This window comes from Colobus angolensis, unplaced genomic scaffold (assembly GCF_000951035.1).
Source record: "Colobus angolensis palliatus isolate OR3802 unplaced genomic scaffold, Cang.pa_1.0 Scaffold53, whole genome shotgun sequence".
In the NCBI taxonomy this organism is placed as follows: domain Eukaryota; kingdom Metazoa; phylum Chordata; class Mammalia; order Primates; family Cercopithecidae; genus Colobus; species Colobus angolensis.
Window position 1 is genome coordinate 13,174,982 of NW_012118821.1, and position 7,000 is coordinate 13,181,981.

The following is a 7,000-nucleotide window of genomic DNA, read 5'->3' on the forward strand; positions in this document are numbered from 1 at the left end:
AGTTAGAATTTTGACAGCAATTACATTAAATTTGTAGATAAATTTGGAGAATATCACCACATTAACAAGGTTAAGTCTTACAATCAGTAGCATAGGGGGTCTTCCATGTATTTGATTCTCTGTAATTTCCTTTTACAATGTTTTATAGTTTTTTACTATACAAGTCTTACACTTATTTATGTTAAATTTAAACATAAATATTTTATTGTCTTTATACTATTTTTAAAGATTTCTAAATTTTATTTTGAAATTATTTTATTTCTAGGATACAAAGGTGTAATTAATTTTTGCATATTGATCTTGTATCCTGGCACTCAGTTTTTTAAGTTCCTTTTTTTTACAATTTTTCAAAAAATTTTTTTATGTACAAGACCATGTAATCTGCAAATAGATATAGTGTTATTTATTCCTTTCCAACCTTGATCAGTGTATTATCATAAAATGGTGTTGAACTTTGTTAAAAGATTTTTTTACATCAATTAAAATGATCATGTGTATTTTGGCCTTTCTTCAATCAATATGGTATGTTACTCTTAGCTTTTGTGTATTTGATAACAGTCATCCTTACAGGTGTGAGACAATATCTCATGTGGTTTTAATTTGTATTTCCCTTATGATTAATGACGTTGAGCACCTTTTCATGTACCTCAAGGCCATTTTTATGTCTTCTTTGGAAAATTGTTCAGGTTCCTCACCCATTTTTTGAGTTGTTTTGTGACAAATTGTTGTTGTTTTCCTGCTATTGAGTTGTGGGAGTTCTTCATAAATTTTGGATATTAACCCCTTATCAGGTATGTGGTTTACAATTACTTTTTTCCATAAGGTGACTTTTTATTTTATTGATTATTTCCTTTGCTATACAGAAGCTTTTTGATTCCAGGTAGTGTTATTTATTTATTTATGGTTTTGTAGTATAAATGTTTGATATAATATTTAAAAAATATATTGCCAAGGCCAATGCCAAGAAATTTTTTTCCTCTACTTTCTATTCTAGAAGTTATGGTTTCAGGTCTTCCATTTAGGTCTTTCATTTATTTTGAATTAACTTTTGTGTATGGTGTGAAATATGCATCCACTTTTGTACTGTTTCATGTGGAAATCCAGTTTTCCCAGAACCATTTATTGAAGAGACTGTTTCCCATTGTGCCCTTTTGGAGCCTGTATTAGTTATGGCTTTCTAGAGGGACAGAACTAATGGAATACATATAAAGGGGAGGTTATTAAGTATTAACTCACATGATCACAAGGTCCCACAATAGGCCATCTGCAGGCTGAGGAGCAAGGAGAGCCAGTCAGAGTTTCAAAACTGAAGAACTTGGAGTCCAATGTTCAAGGGCAGGAAGCATCCAGCACAGGAAAAAGATGTAGGCTGGGAGGCCAGGCCAGTCTCTCTTTTCGTACTTTTATGCCTGCTTATATTCTAGCAGTGCTGGCAGGTGCTTCGATTGTGCCCACCCACATTAAGGGTGGGTCTGCCTTTCCCAGCCCACTGACTCAAATGTTAATCTCTTTTAGCAACACCCTCACAGGCATATCCAGGATAAATACTTTTTGTCCTTCAATTCAGTCAAGTTGACACTCAGTGTTAAGCATCACAGAGCTCTTGTCATAAATTGGTTGATCATATATGTTTGAATTTATTTCTGGTCACTGTGTTCTGCTCCCTTGGTCTAGGTTTCTGTTTTTATGCCAGCGCCATGCTGTTTTTTTTAATTATAAATTTGTAATATGATTTTAAATCAGGAAATGTGATGATTCCAACTTTGTTTTACTTTTTGGAGGGGATCTTGTCTGGTGTTAGCGTAGCAAACTTCAGTTCTTTCGGTTGATGTTTTCATGGTGTTTGTTTTTCTATCCTTTTAATATCACCCTATTTGATTCTTTTAGTCTGAAGTGTTTTTCTTGCAGACAAGATATAGCTCAACTATTTTTAATTCATTCCGAAAATCTCTGCTTTTCAAAATAAAATGTTTAACCCATTTAAATTAATTTAAATTACTGATAAGGCTGGATTTATATCTTTCATTTTGCTGAGTTGCTTTTGTATATTTCTGTCTTTTTTTTATCCTGTTCTTTCATTGCTGTTTACTTTTAGGTTAAGTAGATAGTTTCTAGTGTGCCATTTTAAGCTGTTTCTTTTACTGTATTTTAAAAATTATTTTCTTAGGGGCTTCCCTGGGGATTAAAATTAACATACTAACTAAAATAATATTGTTTATATTAATACCAACTTAATTTCAATACTATTCAAAAATTTGTTCCAACAATGCTCTTTTAAATTTTTCTTCTTTTTGCTATTATTGTCAAACAACATTTTTATACAATAGAAATCCATCAACATAGTTTTATAATTATTAGTATTTATGCTTTATTTCAGAAGAGGATCATAAGCAAAATGATTATTTTGGCATTGATCAAACAACATCATTAAACCCATCTGTTCTTGTACGTATCTTATATAAATTTGTATCTTTATACAAAGGTCATATCTGTGTCCATATCTATTGTATTATTCATCTTTCCTGGTGGATTCCACTTACTGCCTGCTGTTCTTTCACTTCAGACTGAACCGCCCCTCCCGGCTATTTATGGTAGAACACGTTGGATAGCAATAATTGTTTTTTGTTCTGAGAATGATTTATTTCTCCTTCATATTTTAAAGAAAGCTCTGCTGCACATAGAATTCTTGATATTTTGTTTTTAGTGTTTCAAATGTGTTTTCTCACTGCCTTCTGGTGCCCATGTTTTCTGATAAGCCAATAGTTAATCTTATTGATAATACTTTCACACGATGCATCCAGGTTGTCTTGGCACTCTCCACCTTTTCTGTTTCTTTTGGCTGTTTAGTTTGACTACAATGTGTGTAGGTGTGCATTTCTTTTAGTACATTCTGCTAGGAGTTCATCAAGTTCTTAAATGTGCAGATTAACCTTTTACATCAAATTTTAAAAGTTTTGGCCATTATTTCTTCAAATGTTCTGTATGATTATTTCTCTCTTTCTTTCCTCTCTTAATGGGACACCCATTGGTCAATGTTAGGTATCATGTGTACTGAACTGAAATGCCTGTGTGCACAAGTCTTTACTAAACTGAAATACTTGTGTGCCTCCAAAATTTATGTGTTGAAATCCTAATCCCGACAATGTGATAATATCTGGAGGTGAGGCCTTTGGGAGGTAATTAGGTCATGAAAATGGAGCCCTTGTAAATGAGATTTGAGCCTTTATAAGAGCAAGTCAGACAGCTAGCTGCTGTTCCTTCCACCATGTGAGAACACAGCAAGAAGGCACCATGTGTGAGCCAGAAAGCAGGCCTTCTTCAGACACGGAATCTGCTGGTGTCTTGATCTCAGAATTCCCACCCTCCAGACTGTGGGAAATAAATTTCTATTGTTTAAAAGCTGTATAGTACATATTTTGTTATAACAACCTTAATGGACTAAGATTTTTTAAATGGTACCAAGAAATGGGGTGCTACTGTAAACAAATATCTAAAAATGTGGAATTGGCTTGGCTTTAGAACTGGGTAATGGATAGAGGCTGGAAGAGTTTTTAGGTGCATGCTGAAAAAACCTACATTGCCGTGGATGGACTATTAAAGGCAATTTGGTGAGAGCCCAGACAGGAAAAAGAAAGCCTGAAGAGAAACACCCAGTTGTCTTAGAGGACACCTACGCAATCCTGAACAAAGTCGTAGAAATATGGCTGGCAAAAAGGCCATTCTGATGAGGTCTCAGATGGAATGAGAAACATGTTATTAGAAACCGGAGGAAAGGCCATCTTTGTTGTAAAATGGCAAAGAACTTGGCACAATTGTGTTCACGTCCTAGTGTTTTGTGGAAGGTAGAAATCGCAAGGAACAAAGATGAGTATTTAGCTGAGGAGATTTTCATACCAAGTGTTGAAGGGGTTGTTTGGTCCCTCTTGATGACTTACAGTAAAATTTAAAAAGAGAAATCACTTGAAGATGGAATTTTAAACAAAAAAGAACTAGAATATAAAGATTTAGAAAATTATCAGCTGATCCATGTTGCAAATAAATGAGAAAGCATGCTTGAAAGAGAACACTAAGGGTGTGGCTCAAGTGCCCTTTGATAGGGAGATTAGTAGCAGTGTAAACTATGAACTGCCTTAGCCACCTCAGCAGAAAAACTGTCAGTTTGATCTGACAATGAAGGAGATGAGAAAGAACAAATGAAGGCTGTTGGATTTCTTGGATTTTATAGAATAGGACTATAGCACTATTCTTTAAGACAAAGGAAGAAAGACCCCAAAAGTAATTCGGAGATTATCAGGACTGCCTCCCCCATTTTGAAAAGGGGGACCATCACCTAATTTCCAACAGGCCAGATGATCTTTGCCCAAAGACATTGGGGCAGAGCCCTTAGGGTGCAATTCCTTCTCCTAGGGTACAGAAAGGGTTGTTGCCACTCCAGTAGGTCCATAAGGCAGGAAAACCACTTCATTGAGCAGGGTGGGAAGTATAAAAATTAAGCCGAAAAGGACTTTCTCCAGCCTTAGGATCTCATAAAGTTTGCCTTGCTGGATTTTGGACTTGCTTGGGATCCATCACCACTGTTTTCTTTTCTATTTCTCCCTTTTGGGAGAAAGGGGTAACTGTGTCTGTCCCATCATTGTATTTTGGAAGCCCATACTTTTTAATTTAGTGAATTTATCATGCAGAGAAATTTTGCCTCAGAATAAGTAGTGTACATCGAATCTCACCTATATTTGACTTAAATAATGTTTTAACAAAACTTTGGACATTAGATTGCAGACCAGTTGCTGAAACAGGTTACAACTTTTGGGCTGTTGGAATGAAATGAATGTCTTTGGTATGTGAGAAGGACATACATTTTGTGGGGCAAGAAAGCAAAATTTGCAATTAACTGAATATTTCTGTCCCCCCAAATTCATATGTTGATGGTATTCAGAGGTGGGGCTTTTGAGAGAATTAGGTCATGAGTATGAAACCTTCATGAACTGAATGAGTGCCCTGATAAAAAGAGTCCAGGGAGCTGGCCAGTGCTCTTTCCACCATGTGGGGTTACAAAGAAGTCAGCAGCCTGCAACTAGGAAGATGACCCTCACCAGAATTCAACCACGATGTCACCCCGGTCTCAGACTTCCAGGCTTCAGAACTGTGGGAAGTAAAATTGTTGTTGTTCAGCTACGTAGTTTATCGTATTTCATTACAGTACCTGAACTGACTAAGACAGTGCCCCAAAGTTTGAGTCTATTTATTTATCTTCATTCTTTTATTTTCTCTCTTTCTCGGACTGAATAATCTCACTTGAAGTATCTTCAAGTTTGCTGATTCTTTCTTCTGCCATCTCAAATGTGCTGTTAAATCACTTTAGCAAGATTTTATTTCAGTCATTAAACTTTTCAACTCTAGAATTGGAATTAAAAAAAATAATTTCTTTTTTGAGTGGTATTATATATGTGGGGAGCCATTTATCTCATGCTTGTTTAATTCTTTGAACGTGATATAATTTAGTTCTTCTATTAGAATTATATCTCATTTAAATTATGTGTCTAGTAAATCTAACATCTGTGCTTCCTCAAGACAGTTGCTTTCCACTGCTTGCTTTCCTGGGGATGGGCCATACTTTCCTGTGTTATATGCATGCCTCATGATTCTATGTTGAAACTAAATATATATATTTTTTAACTTGTCCATTCTGGAAACTAAAGCTCCCAATCTGTGTGGTGGTGTTCCTCTTAGTTGTGGTTGCCGTCATTGCTGTTGTTGCTGTTTGCTTGTCAGTGATCTTCCTGGTCTAATTCTGTAAAGTGCGAGTTCCCCACTGTGTGTGAACACAGAAGTCATGTTCAGTTATCTTCATTGTTAGCAAATGATTCAACCAAGATTTCTTAAGCCTCTTTCATCAATTCTCCCACCCTTTGCAAAGGGCTTCCAATGTGAGATGGGGCATGCCTTCATTCAACACACTGACTGTACGTCTATGCCTTGGCCTTCGCCTTCTCCTTGTGAAGAGCTTCAGGATCAGCCTAAGGTAAGAGATGAGGACTTGTGTCTTTTCTGAGTTGTACGCAGCTCTGCAATCACATAGCTGTCTATATTCCCTGGAGCATGCAGATGCTTCTCAATGCCCTGTGGACATCTTACTTCCCAGATCTTCTTAGTAAGATTCTTGGCCATCCTCTCGTTTGCAACACTCCTATCACCTCTTTAGGTAAGTGCAATTGTAAACAATTTCCATTGATTATTTTCAGTAGATTCCCTGGACATAGAATAAAGATTTTCTCATTGAGTGAGGTCAAATAATGACAATTTCTGAGAATGTCACAAATACTTTCTGGTTGTTTGCTAATGTGTTTATAGTGTTTTGTCATGAACTTGTGAAAATATTATGAATAATCAAATTTGTCAATCTTTTATTGCATCTCAGTTTTTAGTTATAGATACAAAATCTTCTGTTACCCATGTTAAAGGGGAATTTACTCATTTTTTTTTTCTAGTGCATGTATGGTTTTGCTTTTTTACATTTAGTTTCCTGATACATTTATAGTTTATTCTTGTGTATGGCATAAAATAAAGATCCAAGTTTACCTTTGTCCAAATGGAATATTAGTTTTCCAATACATTTATTAAGAAGTCCATCTTTGTTTCAGTGATAAGAGATAGGATCTTTATTGTACACTAAATTATCATATTTTGGGGTCTATTTCTGGAAATTTATTTCATTCCACTGTTCTATTTTCTATCTATGTACCTGTACCACACCATGTAAATTATAGAGGTTGCATGGCATGTTTTTTTGTTTTTGTTTTTTGTTTTTGTTTTAAGACGGAGTCTCGCTCTGTCGCCCAGGCTGGAGTGCGGTGGCCGGATCTCAGCTCACTGCAAGCGCCGCCTCCCGGGTTTACGCCATACTCCTGCCTCATCCTCCCCAGTAGCTGGGACTACAGGCGCCCGCCACCTCGCCCGGCTAGTTTTTTGTATTTTTTAGTAGAGACGGGTTTTCACCATGTTA